Raw genomic sequence first — 18,489 nt, 5'->3', positions numbered from 1 at the left:
TAGATGACTGTTGCAGAAGAAGTGTCTCTCGGCAAAAGTCCAACGCTCCCCATTATGAGTCAAAGTTACAAATCATCAGGGATCATGAGCTTTACTGATTGCACTTCAAAAAAATACCTTGACCCCAAACCATTAAGTTCATAGGCAGTCTGAGAAAAAAAATGTTTAAGCTACATGGATGACTGAAAGAACAAAGGTGTCCTTAAAATGAAATGTACACAAAACAAATATTAGCTCGTCACACGATGCTCCATTTTATGTGAAATCCTGATCACATGTTGTTGTGTAACTAACATGATAAAATAAAAAAATATAAAAAGTTAAAATTCTTAGCATTAAACTAAGGCTTAAAATATAGGTTTTGGGTGGCTCAGGAGCACAACTGAGAATCTCAGGATAGCGAATACTCTTTACATACAAATTAAAAAAAATAAATGTAGTTCAAAGCAAAAATCAGATTTTTAAGGAAGATACAAATCCCTTTAACATATTTGGTAAAATGACTTATAACACCTTGTCCTTCTATATATATCTATACAGTATTATAGCATCATACCTGTGCAATGTTCACTTGATGAATGAGGCACTTGCTACATTGCCTTAACGGAAGTATTCGACTCAATTTTACAACCTTCCCTAGTTACAGTTAAGTAGTTTTAAAGTACACAATAATGACGTGTGGCAGAAAAACAAATGATAAAAGCTATACATCGAAAAGATAAGGAGAAGGAAACAGAACATAAAGAATACATACCTTAGTAATAATGATTTTATTAATGTCTTTATCATCGACACAACTATCACTGTTGTAAAAGTAATAGAGATGGTAGAATTAGGAGTTGGAATTGTATATTGAACAATATTTTTATATCATGATCAATATTATAATCAATATTATTATTTAGTAACAGCAGAACTGGTTAAACTTAAGACTAAAAATTCAACATTTCCTTTAAGCATGAAAAGATCCAGGTGAAACACTGACTGACTGGAGCAAAACTTGTCAAAAGTCAATAAATGAGATGGTATATATCCCCAGAATGAGTAGCCATATGCCTCTCCAGAATGCTTAAGGGACATTGGTCTATATTTTGCAGAACTATCCCAAAGTTTAACATTTATGGGACCGTACATATAGTATGATACTTTCAACCCTTTAGTAGAACCTAACCTAGAATAACCTAAGAAACTTTACCTAATAGAAAAGCTTGCAAATTTAATAAATACAAGAATATGTGGTAACTTTCAACAAAAAAACAGAGCCTTAGAGCAAACCAATATTTTTTTTTTCAATGGGTTAAAAAAAGAATGACAGGAACAAAGATCAATAAAACAATTGATTTGATTTTAAAAGACACTATAATAAATTCAATAAATATAATTTTTTCAAGGAGACCAAAATGGGGTCTACTTAGATAACCTACCTAGGGCCAGATGAAATAAAAGGCACTGTACTAGTGGCACTGTGGTCCTGAATTGTACATAAGGGTGCCAAGGGCCACATCCAGGAGCATCAAAGAGCTCAAGAGATGGATGTCTGTTGGGGGACTAGGAATAAATAACAATTGCCTCTTATAACAAAAAGTCCCTCCTATTGATAGTAACAAATCAACTCTCACAGGGTGAATCTGCCCACACACCAGAAAACCTAGGAACGATGTCTAAGATTGTTTTGGACTTTATTAAAGTAGATTCATTTGATGTGTGTTTTTACTTATAGGAAGGGGTAAACTAAGGCCCCGTACATACGAGAGGATCTAGCCGCTGGAATTTATCCGCGGATCGGTTTCAGCGGATAGATCCGCTGGTGTGTACGACCCAGCGGATATTTATCCACGGATATTTTTCGGGCCGATGGATTTCCAGCGGATAAAAATTTCTTAGCATGCTAAGAAATCTATCCGCTGGAATCCAGTGCAGCGGATTGTTCCGGTGGTCTGTACAGACTCACCGGATCAATCCGTCCGATTCCCTCCCTCGCATGCGTCGTAATGATGCGACGCATGCGTGGAAGTCCTTATATTACAGCGTCGCAGACGTCGCCGCGTCATCATCGCGGCGACGGTGCGACACGTCACCGCGGAGGGAATTCCGCGCGGATTTTGATCTGATGGTTAGTACAACCATCAGATCAAAATCCGCCAGAGGATTTATCCGCGGAAACGGTCCGGTGGACCAGTTCCGCGGATAAATCCTCTCGTGTGTACAATGCCTAAGAGATACCTCTCTACCTCAATTTGTCATTGAACTCTATCTCCACTTATGCCACGTACACATGGTCGTAATTTCCAATGGAAAAAGTCAGATGGAATTTTTTCAGCGGGTATTCCGACCCTGTGTATGCCCCATCAGACTTTTTCCATCAGAAATTCCGATGGACTTATGCCACGTACACACAACCGTTTTTCGGGTTGTAAAAAATGAAATTTTTAATGGTCTAGAAAAAAATGATTTTTTTTTCAACCCGATCGTTAAAACGGCCTTACCTACACACGAGCATGAAAAAAAAAATGCTCTAGCAAAGCACGGTGACGTACAACACGTACAACGGCACTATAAAGGGGAAGTTCCATGCGGATGGCCCCACCCTTGGGGCTGCTTTTGCCGATTTCGTGTTACGGCATGTTAGTAAAAGTTTGGTGAGAGACGATTCGCACTTTTCAGTCTTCGTGCTTTAACGATCGTTTTCTAGTGTTCAGTTTGTTCTTGTGGGTTTGTATCTGTCTTTCAGTGCTTGTAGTCAGTTTGTATCTGTTTTTGCAGTTCGTTCTTGTCTGCTCGTTACTGTTTTTCAGGTCGTTCTTCAGAGGCCTTGCTGTTCTTCAGTGCGTTCTTTTAGTTCGTTCTGATTAGACAACCGTTTTCTAGCCATGTTGCGAGTACATTCTCGTCGCCGAGATCGTGCTGTGCTTGGTGCTGGGAATTCTGCTTTATCCCGGCTCCGGTCCATGAACAGGGTGAAAAGGAGTATGAGGGCCAAGAATTGGTTGCTCCAGCAGCACCAATTCTGTCATATGCCTCTGCTGCGGGAGATCCAGAAGAATAACCCTGATGACTTTAGGAATTTTCTGAGGATGTCTGACCCAGTTTTTCCAGCAGCTCTTGGCTTTGGTGTCTCCCTATATCACCAGGCAAGGACACCGTTATGCGGGAAGCCATCACTGCTGAGCAGAGGCTAGGTGCTACGTTGCACTACCTGGCAACAGGGAGAAGCTTGCAGGACCTCAAGTTCTCAACAGGCATCTCCCCCCAGGCTCTGGGGATCATAATCCCAGACACCTGTTCTGCTATAATCCAAGTCCTGCAGGAGGATTATATATTAAGGTAAGTTTTGTCCTTTAACCTCACAATCTATGTATTTAATGCTTGCTAATGTATTGTATTTTTTTGAATCAGTCCCTAATTAACATGTTTGTAATATGCTGTGAATGTCCCCATTTGTCCCCATGCATGCTGTAAGCTTTTAAGGCTCCTTTTTTGGCCTACATGCATATTTCCAATAGCCAATAGTGTTGCTCACGAATATTCGCATTGCGAATATTCGACTCGAATATAGCATATTCGAGAAATCGCGCTATATTTCGAATTTCGCGGTGAATATTCGCAATTCCGAATATTCGATTTTTTTCAATTTTTTTTTAAAACAGATCACATCCTAGATATCTCCATCGACGTCTAAAAGCATTGCTGGTATCATTAGAGACCCTGGGCCGAGTAGCTGAAGCGTTCATTGAATTTTCCAGAAAAATCGCAATGCGATTATTCGGCAAACGCAATATCGCGCGATTATTTTCCTCGCCCCGATCTTCCGCATCAGAGCGATTTTTACAGTTTCATTTTTAAAACAGATCACATCCTAGTGATCTCCATAGACGTCTAAAAGCATTGCTGGTATGATTAGAGACCTTGGGCCGAGTAGCTGAAGCGATCATTTTATATTGCCGAATATTCGCAATGCGAATATTCGGCAATAGGAATATTGCGCGATTATTTGCTCCGCCCTTTTGCATCAGAGCCAATCAGAGTTCTCCTTCCACACTCGTCAGAGGTTAGCAACCAATAGGAACCTGCCTGCATGGACATTATATAAGCTCACTCCCAGCACCATTTCATTGCAGATTCAGAAGCTGGCTAGAGAGTGTGGAGGCTGTTTCTGTGTTCCTGTGTCTTTGTTCCTGATTGATTTATATCATCACCAGCATTGCTATTTAGTGATTCCAGTGGATCTTTTCCAGTATATCAACTGCTTTTTTCAAAGCAATAGACCCAAGAGCTTTTTTCAAAGCTACGTTTTGTGCTGTTTTGTGCTGTTTTGTTCATTTGTGTTACTGTTTGATCCTGCATCTTCGCTGTTCAGTGATATTTGCTAGAGATTTCAGTGCACATTTTGCTGAGCTTTCTAAAAGAGCTTTTCTAAAAGCTAAGTTTTGTTCATCTTGTGTTACTGTTAGATCTTGCAGGTTCGCTGTTCAGTGATATTTGCTAGGCATTTCAGTGCACATTTTCTTTAGTTTTTCCTAAAGAGCTTTTCTAAAAGCTAAGTTTTGTGTTCAGTTTAGTTAAATTTTGTGTAGTAAGTGTACACACTGTTAGTGTACATTTATTTCATCTAGCTTAGCTTAGTGTGTGTTTAGTGTCTGTGTTTTGTGTTTAAAAAAAAAAAAAAAAAAGGTTAGTGTTTGTTTAGTGCTTTTTTTTTCTTCTTTAATTTTGTAGTCCTTGTCTTTGGTGTACTACTTTTCTTATAGTTTAGTAGCTGTCTGTGTACGTCTTTGTCTGCGTGCCTGTCTTGTAAAAAAAACACAAAAACACATTTTGTTCACATTTCCCCCCCCCAATAAAGTTTACCCCCCCCACACACATATCAGCAATAATGAGCGGCATCCGTGGCCGTGGCAGCAGGGGTAGGGGAGTTACTCCCAGTGCTGGATCGCTGCCAGCACGGGGTACCTCTCGTGCCCCTACTAGTGGTAGAGGATCTGGTGCAAGGGGAGTACGCCTGATCCGGGAGTTCTTCCCATCGGGCAGCCGCCCGATATTGCCATCTCAGGCTGAAGTAGTGGTGGACTACATGGGGCACAGCAGTGCCACTGAGTCGTCGGTCCCGACTCACAGTAGTACCACCATTACACCGGTGCCTGTAGTACCCCCCCAGCCCCCAAGAGTCCAGCATCTTACTGTTCGACAGCGACAGTGATAGGGATATCTTGGGGGAGGCCATGCATCAGGCAGACCTTCAGCTCTGTCCTGATGGTCAGGACCTTTTTGAAGGGATGGATGAGGAGGATGGGATACCTGCTGGCAGTATCCCAGAGACATCCCTTCAAACTGGTGCTGCTGTTTTGGTGCAGGAAACAGCAGCACCTAGTCAGACCCAGGCGTGGGTGAGGGGACAGCGGAGCCAGGCTAGAGGCTCCATGTCAGTTGGTTCCCTCAGACCAACACATTTCAGCCCTTGGTCTGACATCTCTGGGGGCGAAGAGGGTGACCCATCATGGTTGCCATCTGACGCGTCGGCTCACTACGTCAGTGACGACGGGGAAGGTAGGCACCCTGGTGAAACGGTGCGCCAGGTCACCACCAGGGAGACCATCGTCAGGGTCTCCACTGGTGATGGCAGCAGGAGGTGTCAGGAGGAGGAGCAGCAGCAGCAGCAGCAGCAGCAGCAGGCAGCTCCACCTGTGCGCACCGAGTCCCAGCAGGTGCAAGTAAGCGTCACCCCATCTGACAGGAGGGCGGTGCTGAAGTCACCTGTCTGGAATTACTTTACCCTGGTGGCAGACAACCCTACCGTGGCCATCTGCCGGATTTGTAAAGTGAGGGTGAAGAGAGGGAAGTGTTTGGCTCGGGTGGGTACCACAGCCCTGAACCAGCACCTGAGGATAAACCACTGGGCGGTGTTTGACGAGATGAAGCGTGGTGGTGGTAGCAGCGCCACCACCACAAGTGAGCAGGGTACAGCAGCCCCTGCCACATCTTCATCTCTTTCCAGCAGGTCATGCCCCCCCGCTCCCTCTAGTAGAGGTACTGGTACCGGCAGCCAGACCTCTACTTCCACAGCACCCTCCACGTCTGTGTCCCGCACTGCCGTCCGGCGCCAGGCGTCGATTTCAGACGCCTTTGACCGCACCACTCCCTTCCCCCCTGGAGACCGACGTGTGCGTTCCCTCAATGGGCTCCTGGCAAGGGTTATTGCCCAACATCTGCTGCCCTTCAACATAGTTGACAGCAACCCCTTCAGGCAGATGTTGGAGCAGGCCCAACCCCAATGGCGTGTCCCCAGCCGCCATTTCTTTGCCAGGACTGGTGTCCCTGCCCTACACCAGCACATTGTGCAGAATGTAACCCTGTCGCTGGATCACGCTGTCAGCGACAGGGTTCATCTGACAATGGATGGCTGGACCAGCAGGCATGGGCAGGGGCGCTACATCAGCTTCACGGCCCATTGGGTTTCCCTCCGAGGCGTCGGTGAGGGATCGGCGGCAACCGATCTTGTGGTGCCGCCCCGGGGTGTCCAGGGGAGAACTGCTGGTCTCCCTCAAGCCACTGTCTCCGCAGCTGCTGAGCCTCCCAGCAAGCGCCCCCGTAGCTACTCAAGTGTGGGGCACGTGCGCTGTCAGGCCGTGCTCCAGCTTGTTAGTTTAGGGGACCGGAGACACACTGGAGAAGAAGTGCTGAAAGCACTTCAGGCTCAGGTCCAGAAGTGGCTGACACCCCGAAGGCTCCAGGCAGGTATGGTTGTCTGCGATAACGGCAGCAACCTACTCGCCGCCATTTGGTGCTGGCAGTCTGACCCACGTGCCCTGTCTGGCACATGTCCTCAACCTGGTGGTGCAGAAGTTCCTGCGCACTTATCCAGGGTTGAGTGACATTGTGGCAAAGGCGCGTAGGATTGCCAGCCACTTCAGGCGCTCCCCAACCGCTACCGCGTCCCTGTCCAAGTTGCAGCGGAAGTACAGTCTGCCCCTTCACAGGCTGATTGTGGACAGTGTGACGCGGTGGAACTCCACCCTCCACATGCTGAAGAGGTTGTGGGAGCAGCAAAGGGCGGTGAGGGAGTACCTGATGGAACTAGGCACTGAGAGGGCTTCACCACAACTCCCTTTCATCGCCTGTGCGGAGTGGGGGCAGATAAACCAGGTCTGCCAAGTGTTGTCCTCCTTCGAGCAGGCGACCAAGATGGTCAGCAGTGAGCACATCGGCCTCAATAGCGTGCTGCCAATAGTGTTCATGCTGGAGAGGACACTAGATCGCCTGCTCGAAGCTGGGGAGAGTGCCTTGGTGGAGCAGGAGGAGTCAGCAATGCTCCACCGAGACCAGGGCCAGGACGAGGAGGAGGAGGAGGATGATGATGATGAGGAGGAGGTGGTTGCTGGTGTCGTCCCGGAGTCAGGGCCTGGTCAGGAGGGAGAGCCGGTGTTGGGGGCACCGATAGTCCGGGGGTTGGGCATCTCTGAGCGTGACCAGCAGCGCCTCAGGGATGAAGAGTCGGACCTCATTCACCTGGCCAGCAGTATGGAGTCACAGCGGGCTGTGCTCTTCCCCATGGCTGCCCACATGCTGAGATGCCTCAGGAGGGACCCCCGGGTTAAGACCATCAAGGCGAGGGATGATTTCTGGATGGCCACCCTTTTGGATCCCAGGTGCAAGGGGAAACTGGAGCAGTTCATCCCAACCAGCCGGAGGCAGCACCGGATGGAGGAACTGCAGGCAGGCATTGTCAGCCGGTTGGAGCAGGCAACTCCCCGGCCTCCAGTTGTCCCCCCTCATCTCACCCAGCAGGTGGCTGCACCCAGCAGCAGCCGAGCAGGGGACCTAATGGATGAGATGAGGATGTTCTTCCAAACCGAGCGACCCAGTACCAGCACCAGCAGCAGCAGCAGTCACCACCAGCGGCTGGCCCACATGGTGGCAGACTACATGGCGTCCGTCGGTGCTTCTGACAGTATGAGCACCGACGACCCCATGGAGTACTGGGTTGCCAGATTGGACACCTGCCGCGAGCTCGCTCAGTATGCGCTGGAGTTATTGTCTTGCCCCCCCCTCCAGCGTACTATCTGAGCGGACATTCAGCGCGGCAGGTGGGGTGGTCACGGACAAGAGGACCCGTCTGTCCACAGACTCCGTGGACAGACTCACATTCATAAAGATGAATGAGTCCTGGATCGGCGGTGACTTTCTGGCACCCGTCGTCGGTTCAGGGCGCTGAAGGGTCCCTTGTCATGCATTCCCTGATGAAGCCCCGGACCTGATGTATTTACAGTGCTGAATATAACTATTTTAACATCTGAGAAAATCAATGTTAATATTTGGTACAGTAGGCTTTCTTTGCAATTACAGCGGTCAAACCTTTCTTGTAGTTTTACACCAGCTTTGCACACACTGGAGGAGGGATTTTGGCCCACTCCTCCACACAGATCTTCTCTACATCAGTCATGTTTCTGGGCTCTCGCTGAGAAACACGGAGTTTGAGCTCCCTCCAAAGATTCTCTATTGGGTTTAGGTCTGGAGACTGGCTAGGCCACGCCAGAACCTTGATATGCTCCTTACAGAGCCAATCCTTGGTTATCCTGGCTGTGTGCTTTGGGTCATTGTCATGTTGGAAGACCCAGCCTCGACCCATCTTCAAAGCTCTAACTCAGGGAAGGAGGTTGTTGCCCAAAATCTTGCAATACATGGCCACGGTCATCCTCTCCTTAATACAGTGCAGTCACCCTGTCCCATGTGCAGAAAAACACCACCAAAGCATGATGCTACCACCCCCATGCTTCACATTAGGGATGGCGTTCTTGGCATGGTACTCATCATTATTCTTCCTCCGAACACGGTTAGTGAAATTATGATCAAAAAGTTATATTATGGTCTCATCTGACCACATGATTTTCTCCCATGACTCCTCTGGATCAGTCAAGACACCTATGTCAGCAGTTCTTTCACACCCTATATACTCTCATTAATACTGCTGTTCATCATGGCACCTCCTGCCCAAGTGATATGACTCTGTATCAACTACTACTGCTAATACTACTACTGCTGCTTCTGCTGCTGCTGCCGCCCAGTCAATACACCTATGTCAGCAGTTATTTGACACTCTATATACTCCTATTCCTACTGCTGTTCATCATGGCACCTCCTGCCCATGTGATATGACTCTGTATCAACTACTACTGTTAATACTACTACTGCTGCTTCTGCTGCTGCTGCCGCCCAGTCAATACACCTATGTCAGCAGTTATTTCACACTCTATATACTCCTATTCCTACTGCTGTTCATCATGGCACCTCCTGCCCAAGTGATATGACTCTGTATCAACTACTACTGCTAATACTACTACTGCTGCTTCTGCTGCTGCTGCCGCCCAGTCAATACACCTATGTCAGCAGTTATTTGACACTCTATATACTCCTATTCCTACTGCTGTTCATCATGGCACCTCCTGCCCATGTGATATGACTCTGTATCAACTACTACTGTTAATACTACTACTGCTGCTTCTGCTGCTGCTGCCGCCCAGTCAATACACCTATGTCAGCAGTTATTTCACACTCTATATACTCCTATTCCTACTGCTGTTCATCATGGCACCTCCTGCCCATGTGATATGACTCTGTATCAACTACTACTGCTAATACTACTACTGCTGCTTCTGCTGCTGCTGCCGCCCAGTCAATACACCTATGTCAGCAGTTATTTGACACTCTATATACTCCTATTCCTACTGCTGTTCATCATGGCACCTCCTGCCCATGTGATATGACTCTGTATCAACTACTACTGTTAATACTACTACTGCTGCTTCTGCTGCTGCTGCCGCCCAGTCAATACACCTATGTCAGCAGTTATTTCACACTCTATATACTCCTATTCCTACTGCTGTTCATCATGGCACCTCCTGCCCAAGTGATATGACTCTGTATCAACTACTACTGCTAATACTACTACTGCTGCTTCTGCTGCTGCTGCCGCCCAGTCAATACACCTATGTCAGCAGTTATTTCACACTCTATATACTCCTATTCCTACTGCTGTTCATCATGGCACCTCCTGCCCATGTGATATGACTCTGTATCAACTACTACTGTTAATACTACTACTGCTGCTTCTGCTGCTGCTGCCGCCCAGTCAATACACCTATGTCAGCAGTTATTTCACACTCTATATACTCCTATTCCTACTGCTGTTCATCATGGCACCTCCTGCCCATGTGATATGACTCTGTATCAACTACTACTGCTAATACTACTACTGCTGTTTCTGCTGCCCAGTCAAGACACCTATGTCAGCAGTTATTTCACACCCTATATACTCTTATTAACACTGCTGTTCATCATGGCACCTCCTGCCCAAGTGATATGACTCTGTGTCAACTACTACTGTTAATACTACTACTGCTGCTTCTGCTGCTGCTGCCGCCCAGTCAATACACCTATGTAAGCAGTTATTTCACACTCTATATACTCCTATTCCTACTGCTGTTCATCATGGCACCTCCTGCCCATGTGATATGACTCTGTATCAACTACTACTGCTAATACTACTACTGCTGTTTCTGCTGCCCAGTCAAGACACCTATGTCAGCAGTTATTTCACACCCTATATACTCTTATTAACACTGCTGTTCATCATGGCACCTCCTGCCCAAGTGATATGACTCTGTGTCAACTACTACTGTTAATACTACTACTGCTGCTTCTGCTGCTGCTGCCGCCCAGTCAATACACCTATGTCAGCAGTTATTTCACACTCTATATACTCCTATTCCTACTGCTGTTCATCATGGCACCTCCTGCCCATGTGATATGACTCTGTATCAACTACTACTGCTAATACTACTACTGCTGCTTCTGCTGCTGCTGCCGCCCAGTCAATACACCTATGTCAGCAGTTATTTCACACTCTATATACTCCTATTCCTACTGCTGTTCATCATGGCACCTCCTGCCCAAGTGATTTGACTCTCTATTGTCACTGTCTACTACTACTACTGCTGCTCAGTCAAGACACCTATGTCACAAGTTAATTGCCACTCTATACTACTATTACCACTGCTGCTGCTGCTGTTCATGGCACCTCTTTCCCGAGTGATTTGACACTATATTGTCTACTGTTACTAATACTGCTGCTGCTCACGACACCTATGTCACAAGTTATTTGACACTATTGACTACTATGGTCATTACTGATGTTGTAAAGTCCTGCCCACGTGTTTAGATGCTATCTAGTAATATTACCAATACTCCTTGTAAATGATGCCTGTGTGAGAGTAAAGTGGTCTTGCATAGCAAGAGCACTTATTGTTATCTCACATATATATTATTCTTATTATAGCCAACTTTTAAACGGTATCTCCTCCCACAGTTTTTACACTACATAGACAAGTAATATATCGAAACGTGTGGATTGTTCCAGAATGGTGTGCTATTACTTTGTGGAACGTTTCGCTTAATCATTCATGAAATATCGTCATTTTTGCGGCGAAATTTTCCCATAGGAGTGAATGAGGAGAGCTAGAGTGTGGAATGTGAACACCGGAAAAATCAGCACATGATTTGTAAACTGCGACCACTCCCTCATTTTCAAGCCGACCTACACAAATCTTATATCAAAAAGTTCAGCTCTCCCTGCTGCCATCACACGTGTTTACGGCTAAGCGAATGATCAAACGGTATTCACAATATGATAATTTGTTTGCAACCAACGACATCCATTATTTCAATGGAAGTCAATGGAGGTCAAAGTTTATAAAACTAAAATCTGCTGTTGAATTTGTAAACTTCGACTGTGCCTTAAATTTTATTATTTCAGAGACATACTATACATCAAAATGTAGGTCTGGGTCTTGTGATTCGTAAACTATAAAGATATTCACTGTGAGATTTATAGTTTTTAAGATCGAACAATGTAAAGGACAAGTATTCAAAAAACATTCCTCAATTTCTGCTGTGTTTACAGAGAGCCTGCAAACCCAAAAATTGGTTTCCTAGGAAAAGCTGAGGAGTTTAATAACACCTCACAAACAGTTGTGAGGTGAGTTGGTTCCTCCCACACAAGGCTGAGGGAACTTTCCTCTGTTAAGCAAGGGTCTCAAACTGGTGGCCCTCCAGCTGTTGTAAAACTACAGTTACCATCATGCCTCTGCCTGTGGGAATCATGCTGGTAACTGTCATTCTTGCAATGCCTCATTGGACTTGTAGTTTTGCAACATCTCCCCGATGGGCGGTGCCGAGCCGCACGAGGAGCTGAGAGACAGAGGCATACAGATCATGACTGCACGGAGCTGTTGTAACATCCGTGCGATGAGCCATAAATTTGGCTTCTGCAAACTACAAACGAGCTGAGAGGAGGGGGGGATGGAAGTGCTCCGGAGGTGAGAGATAAGCCTGTCATGCTTGATATATGGGTGAGTGTAGAGAGGTGGCAGCATCCCCCCCATTCCTGCTGCAGCGATCCTCTGTGTGTGTGTGTACTGTTTGTGCAGCCCCCAATGTGTAAGGCAAACTCTTTTACTGTCTAATTTCTTGCTGTGATTTCCCAAACATCTCTCCCCTCTGGAACCATCTACTGATCTGCAAGCAGTATATTTCTTGCTGATTGGAATGTCTCCCTTTTTTTTATTTGTGCAGTGATGTTGACCTGTTTACTATGCAAGTTGCTGCCAAAAGACTCAATGGCTTTGTTAAAGTGATACTAAAGGGTATTATTTTCTTCTTTAAAATTAAAATAAAAATCATACTTACCTACTGATCTTCTGCATAATTTCCGCAGTCTCTGACCATTTCCTGTAGCATGTCCGCATTCTCTGATCATCTTGTGTAGCATGCACGCAGTCTCTTATCTCGTGTAGCATGTCCCCAGTCTCTGACCATCTCCTGTAGCATGCACACAGTCTCTTATCTCGTGTAGCATGTCCCCAGTCTCTGACCATCTCCTGTACTATGTCCGCAGTCTCTGACCATCTCCTGTACTATGTCTGCAGTCTCTGACCATCTACTGTACTATGTCTGCAGTCTCTGACCATCTGCTGTACTATGTCTGCAGTCTCTGATAATCTCCTTTAGTATTTTGGGGGGAGAGACATGCGCACTTGCGCTGCAATCGTGATGCATCGTGATGCATTGCGGAATCGAATCGAATCGAATCGTGGACTTGATAATCGTAATCGCATCGAATTGTGAGACGGGTGAAGCTGCGCAGCACTAGTTTTGATGGTGCAGTTTTGATGGGCTAGTTTTGGATGGAGCAGTTTTTGATGGGGCAATGGACCGAACTGGATCCACACACGGTTGGATCACATTTACATCTCCAGGGGCACCGTCTCCAGTCAGTAGTATTGGTGGAGGCAAGACCACGCAGCACAATTTACCCTGAAATTGTATCTTTTCTAGTTACATTACATTTTAATACTACTGCTGCTGCCTCCATGCTGAGTAATGCTTCATGACCTCTCTGGCACAGCTGATCCACCAACAGCCTCCGCTACAAGCTACCAGACCGGATCGTAACAGCAAGTGTAACTAAAACAATGAACTTTATGTTAAAGCCTGGTTTGCGGCCTTTATACTGCAACCATTAGCCTGTCTGCAAGAGCAAAACTGCATTTTCTCTCTCTTTCTTGCTCTCTCTCTGTATATATATATATATTGTTGCTTTTGTTATGTTCATTTTTCAACAGTTTAGTTTGTGTTCGTCGTGTCTGTGTCCGCCAACTTTAGTTTGTCCTAGGTTTGTGTTACATAAAATAATAGTATAACATTTTTTTTGCTTATTAGGAAGTTAGATGTGTTGATGTTGATGTGTTAGATGTGAAGTTAGATGTGTTGAAAAACCTAAAAATTTATCTCAAAAAGAAAGGAAACATTTCAAAAAAATAACATTTTTTATTAACATAAAAAAAAATTAAATGTAATTAAGCATGCGCTGCTGAAGCTCTGCCATCTTTGAATAATTTATTAATTGCTGCTGCTCCAGCTGCCGATTCTGCTGGTCCAGGTAACGAATTTTTTCCTGATTCGAGAGGATCTTGTCATTCGTTTTTTGGATCAAAGCCTGCCTCTGCAGCATTTTTTTTGCAACTGTTAGGATATAAGAAAAAAACATTGTGATTTCAAAGACCGTTACCAAATAAATAAAATATTTATGTTGCTTATTAAACAATCATTATCATGTCTATACACTTGTTATGTGTCTAGCACATACAGGGAGTGAAGAATTATTGGGCAAATTAGTATTTTGACCACATCATCCTCTTTATGCATGTTGTCTTACAAGCTGTATAGGCTCGAAAGCCTACTACCAATTTGGCATATTAGGTAATGTACATCTCTGTAATGAGAAGGTGTGTGGTCTAATGACATCAACACTCTATATCAGGTGTGCATAATTATTAGTCAACTTCCTTTCCTTTTGCAAAATGGGCCAAGAGAAGGACTTGACAGGCTCTGAAAAGTCAAAAATAGTGAGATATCTTGCAGAGGGATGCAGCACTCTTAAAATTGCAAAGCTTCTGAAGCGTGATCATCGAACAATCAAGCGTTTCATTCAAAATAGTCAACAGGGTCGCAAGAAGCGTGTGGAAAAACCAAGGCGCAAAATAACTGCCCATGAACTGAGAAAAGTCAAGCGTGCAGCTGTCAAGATGCCACTTGCCACCAGTTTGGCTATATTTCAGAGCTGCAACATCACTGGAGTGCCCAAAAGCACAAGGTGTTCCATACTCAGAGACATGGCCAAGGTAAGAAAGGCTGAAAAACGACGACCACTGAACAAGACACACAAGCTGAAACGTCAAGACTGGGCCTAGAAATATCTCAAGAATGATTTTTCAAAAGTTTTATGGACTGCTGAAATGAGAGTGAGTCTTGATCGGCCAGATGGATGGGCCCGTGGCTGGAATGGTAAAGGGCAGAGACTCCGACTCAGACGCCAGCAAGGTGGAGGTGGAGTACTGGTTTGGGCTGGTATCATCAAAGATGAGCTTGTGGGGCCTTTTCGGGTTGAGGATGGAGTCAAGCTCAACTCCCAGTCCTACTGCCAGTTTCTGGAAGACACCTTCTTCAAGCAGTGGTACAGGAAGAAGTCTGCATCCTTCAAGAAAAACATGATTTTCATGCAGGACAATGCTCCATCACACGCGTCCAAGTACTCCACAGCGTGGCTGGCAAGAAAGGGTATAAAAGAAGAAAAACTAATGACATGGCCTCCTTGTTCACCTGATCTGAACCCCATTGAGAACCTGTGGTCCATCATCAAATGTGAGATTTAAAAGGAGGGAAAACAGTACACCTCTCTGAACAGTGTCTGGGAGGCTGCGGTTGCTACTGCACGAAATGTTGATGGTGAACAGATCAAAACACTGACAGAATCCATGGATGGCAGGCTTTTGAGTGTCCATGCAAAGAAAGGTGGCTATATTGGTCACTTATTTGTTTTGGTTTTGTTTTTGAATGTCAGAAATGTATATTTTAGAATGTTCAGATGTTATATTGGTTTCACTGGTAAAAATAATTAATTGAAATGGGTATATATTTTTTTTTTGTTAAGTTGCCTAATAATTATGCACAGTAATAGTAGTCACCTGCACACACAGATATCACCCTAAAATTGGTAAAACTAAAAAAAACTACTTCAAAAAATATTCAGCTTTGATATTAATGAGTTTTTTGGGTTCATTGAGAACATGGTTGTTGTTCAATAATAAAATGAATCCTCAAAAATACAACTTGCCCAATAATTCTGCACTACCTGTATACTTCTATCATAAATACCATATTATGGTTCTGAAATCTGACGGGTGCGCTTTAAATGTTGTCAATTTTTATATCTACATGTTATTGTTAAAATGTTATTAAGCTTTGTGCACATAATTACCCTCCTGACCGAGGCTCACAGCAACGGTCTCTTCCACCTCCTCGACCTCCCCTGCAGCCGCGATTTGACCAGAAATTTGGGGGGAGGGGGTAAGCTCCGCATCAGGCACCTCAACTTGAGCAGGAGCTGGGGTTGGCGAGTGGGAGGGCCCTGGCTGCTCCTCCTCATCCCTCTCCTCCTCTGCCGCATCCTCCTCTGCCGCATCCTCCCCTGCCGCATCCTCCTCCTCTGCGGCCTGTCGCCTTGTGCGCTTGGGGCGCACAGTTGGTAGCGGAGCTCCTATAATAACACAATGTTCATAGATTATAAAAATGTTTTCTAATGACGTATGCAAATTCTGTGTACTCTGCTGTATTGTATATGAATACAAAATTAATTTATATAGACAGTTAACCAATGGGACAATGTTATATTAAAGGGTCTTGTGGGCACTACAGGGGACTGAGCGTGAGCTGGGCTGCCACCATGGTAAAATGAGCTGTTTTTGTCTCATTTGTTTTGTTCAGACGATCTCATGTTAAAAAAAGGGCTTGATGGAGTACACGGGATTACTATAACAACCCCACGCCTAACACAGGAATTTAGTGGGAATCTATATATATATAAAACTCAACGTGTGTGTGCATGCATGTATGTATGTATGTTCCACCATCACGTCAAAACGGCTAAAGATATTTACATGAAACTTGGCACACAGGTTACTTATATGTCAGCCACAAACATAGGATAGGTGGTTTAACCCTTACCCACCCCCATTTGCCTTGGTCAGGGTTTTTCTTTAAAGTCCCATTCAACTCTATGGGAAATACATGTTACTTCATAACAGCTGTAGATATTTCGAAAACACTTGGTCACATGTTATCTATACGTCCACTTAAAGTATAGGATCGTTAATTTATCCCTTAACTAACCCCATTGGTGAGGGTCGGGCTTTTTGTTAAAAGTCCCATGCAAAGCAATGGGAAAAGTATGTTCCCACATAACTTCTGTGTTCCTGTCTGCTGTCCCATGTTTTTTTCCAACAGTACTATGAATACCTTGGCTGGTGGTGATGGTTAACAACATCTGACCTTACATTAATTACATATGACCTTACATAACTGTCCCCAAGGGACCCGGGCTGGCTCAACGCGATTGCCACTGCGCTGACAAGCCATTCACCTCTGCAGCTAGGGGTTCGGATCCCGCTCTCGGCTACATGTGAATTGAGTTTGGTGGTCTCAGCTCGGCCCCCGGTGGGTGTGCTATGCGAGGTAAGCCTGCGCTTAGTATGCCCACCTCCCTCCCACAAAAACCACCACACTTACACACGCACTCGCAATTGGGTTAACATGCACGCACTCTGACCATGCGGTCTCTAAAAAGAGAGGCGAAGGACTAACGGGGCTGGTTGAGCGGGCAAATCCTCTCACTCCCTTATAGGGAGTCCCTCTGCCCCGTTGGGCTTCGAAGCGGAGCAGGTAGGACGGTCTGTGTGGGAGGACCCCCTCACACCCGCCATTGCCACCCGGGGCATGGAGAAAGGTGGCAGATTACCTCTGGGGGAGGCCTGCCTACTCCCAACTCCTGCAGTCCGGCTCCTCTCTCGAGTACACGCACAAAATACACTTTAGGGGAAAAAAAACATAACTGTGACCAATAACTTACCAGGATGATATTTATTCCGGATACGCCTGACCCGGTTCATCTGGCGCCTCTTCAGGTCGGACCACTTTTTGAGGATCGCCATGCGAGTGGGTGCTTCGCCGTTTTGGGCGCGTAGTTCCTCAATCAGGGAGCTTACAACTCCCTGTTTTTCTTGCTGCCTCCGCAGCTCATCGTATCCTGTTTCCAGGAACTTCTGCAAGATGAAGAACAAAGTATATTGTAATACTTTTGTTGACAGCCTTATGGATATATGACGTAAATGTATGCTATTCAACAATTGGAAGCATTCTCGCCTTATTAATCAATGACAGGGGTAACATGACAGATTTTATATCCTGCCATTTCGGTCGCCACCTTTTTTACATAAATATAGCAGCCATTATCATTTGCATAATTATGAATATATTATTAACAACACAGGATACACGTATAGGGGAGATATGCGTTGCTAACTCTTTTCCCTGTCAGGAGCCTAACGCCCCGGGGGGTCAGAGACGGGACCTTTTCGGAGGACCACTGACGTATGCAACCGTCGCAGTTTTTTGTGATGTCACTCTTTAGGTGTGTGCAAATTTTTCGTTCCACCGGGTGGAGTTTTTGGGTTGTGTTTTGCACGCCACAGGCTTTTCAACAGAAAAAAACCAGCTGGAGGCAGAATGGTTGCAAAACACTACGGGTTTGTTACCTAACTCTGGGTTTCAAGACCAGTCCACCTCCAGCTGTTGCAAAACTACTACTCCCATCAGCCACGGTCTGTCAGTGCATGCTAAGAATTTTACTTTTGCTGCATCTAGGGTGCCACAGTTTAGAGACCCGTGCATAAAGGCCTGAAAAATGGGGGCCTGCAGAACTTACAATACTAGAAGTGCCAGCATTCCCAGGCATGCTGGAAGTTGTAGTTCTGCAACATCTAAAGGGCAATATGTATTCGAACGTCCTTGGGCCTTGAGGACACTGAAGTCAGGACGTTCGCA

General features: G+C 45.5%; 1 protein-coding gene across 2 annotated transcripts in view; it reads right to left on the bottom strand.

Moving 5' to 3' along the window:
• Positions 1-623, bottom strand: part of LOC120909290 (membrane-spanning 4-domains subfamily A member 4A-like) — a 32,324-nt gene extending 31,701 nt beyond the window's left edge. For both annotated transcript variants that reach the window (XM_040321035.1, XM_040321034.1), the window contains exon 1: positions 557-623. The gene's annotated coding sequence lies outside the window, so the exon portion shown is untranslated. The remainder of the gene's footprint in view (positions 1-556) is intronic.
• Positions 624-18,489: the final 17,866 nt, after the last annotated feature.

The sequence above is a fragment of the Rana temporaria genome, chromosome 8 (assembly GCF_905171775.1).
Source record: "Rana temporaria chromosome 8, aRanTem1.1, whole genome shotgun sequence".
Lineage (NCBI taxonomy): Eukaryota > Metazoa > Chordata > Amphibia > Anura > Ranidae > Rana > Rana temporaria.
The sequence above is the reverse complement of the archived record's forward strand: the minus strand, read 5'-3'. Positions and strand labels throughout refer to the sequence as shown.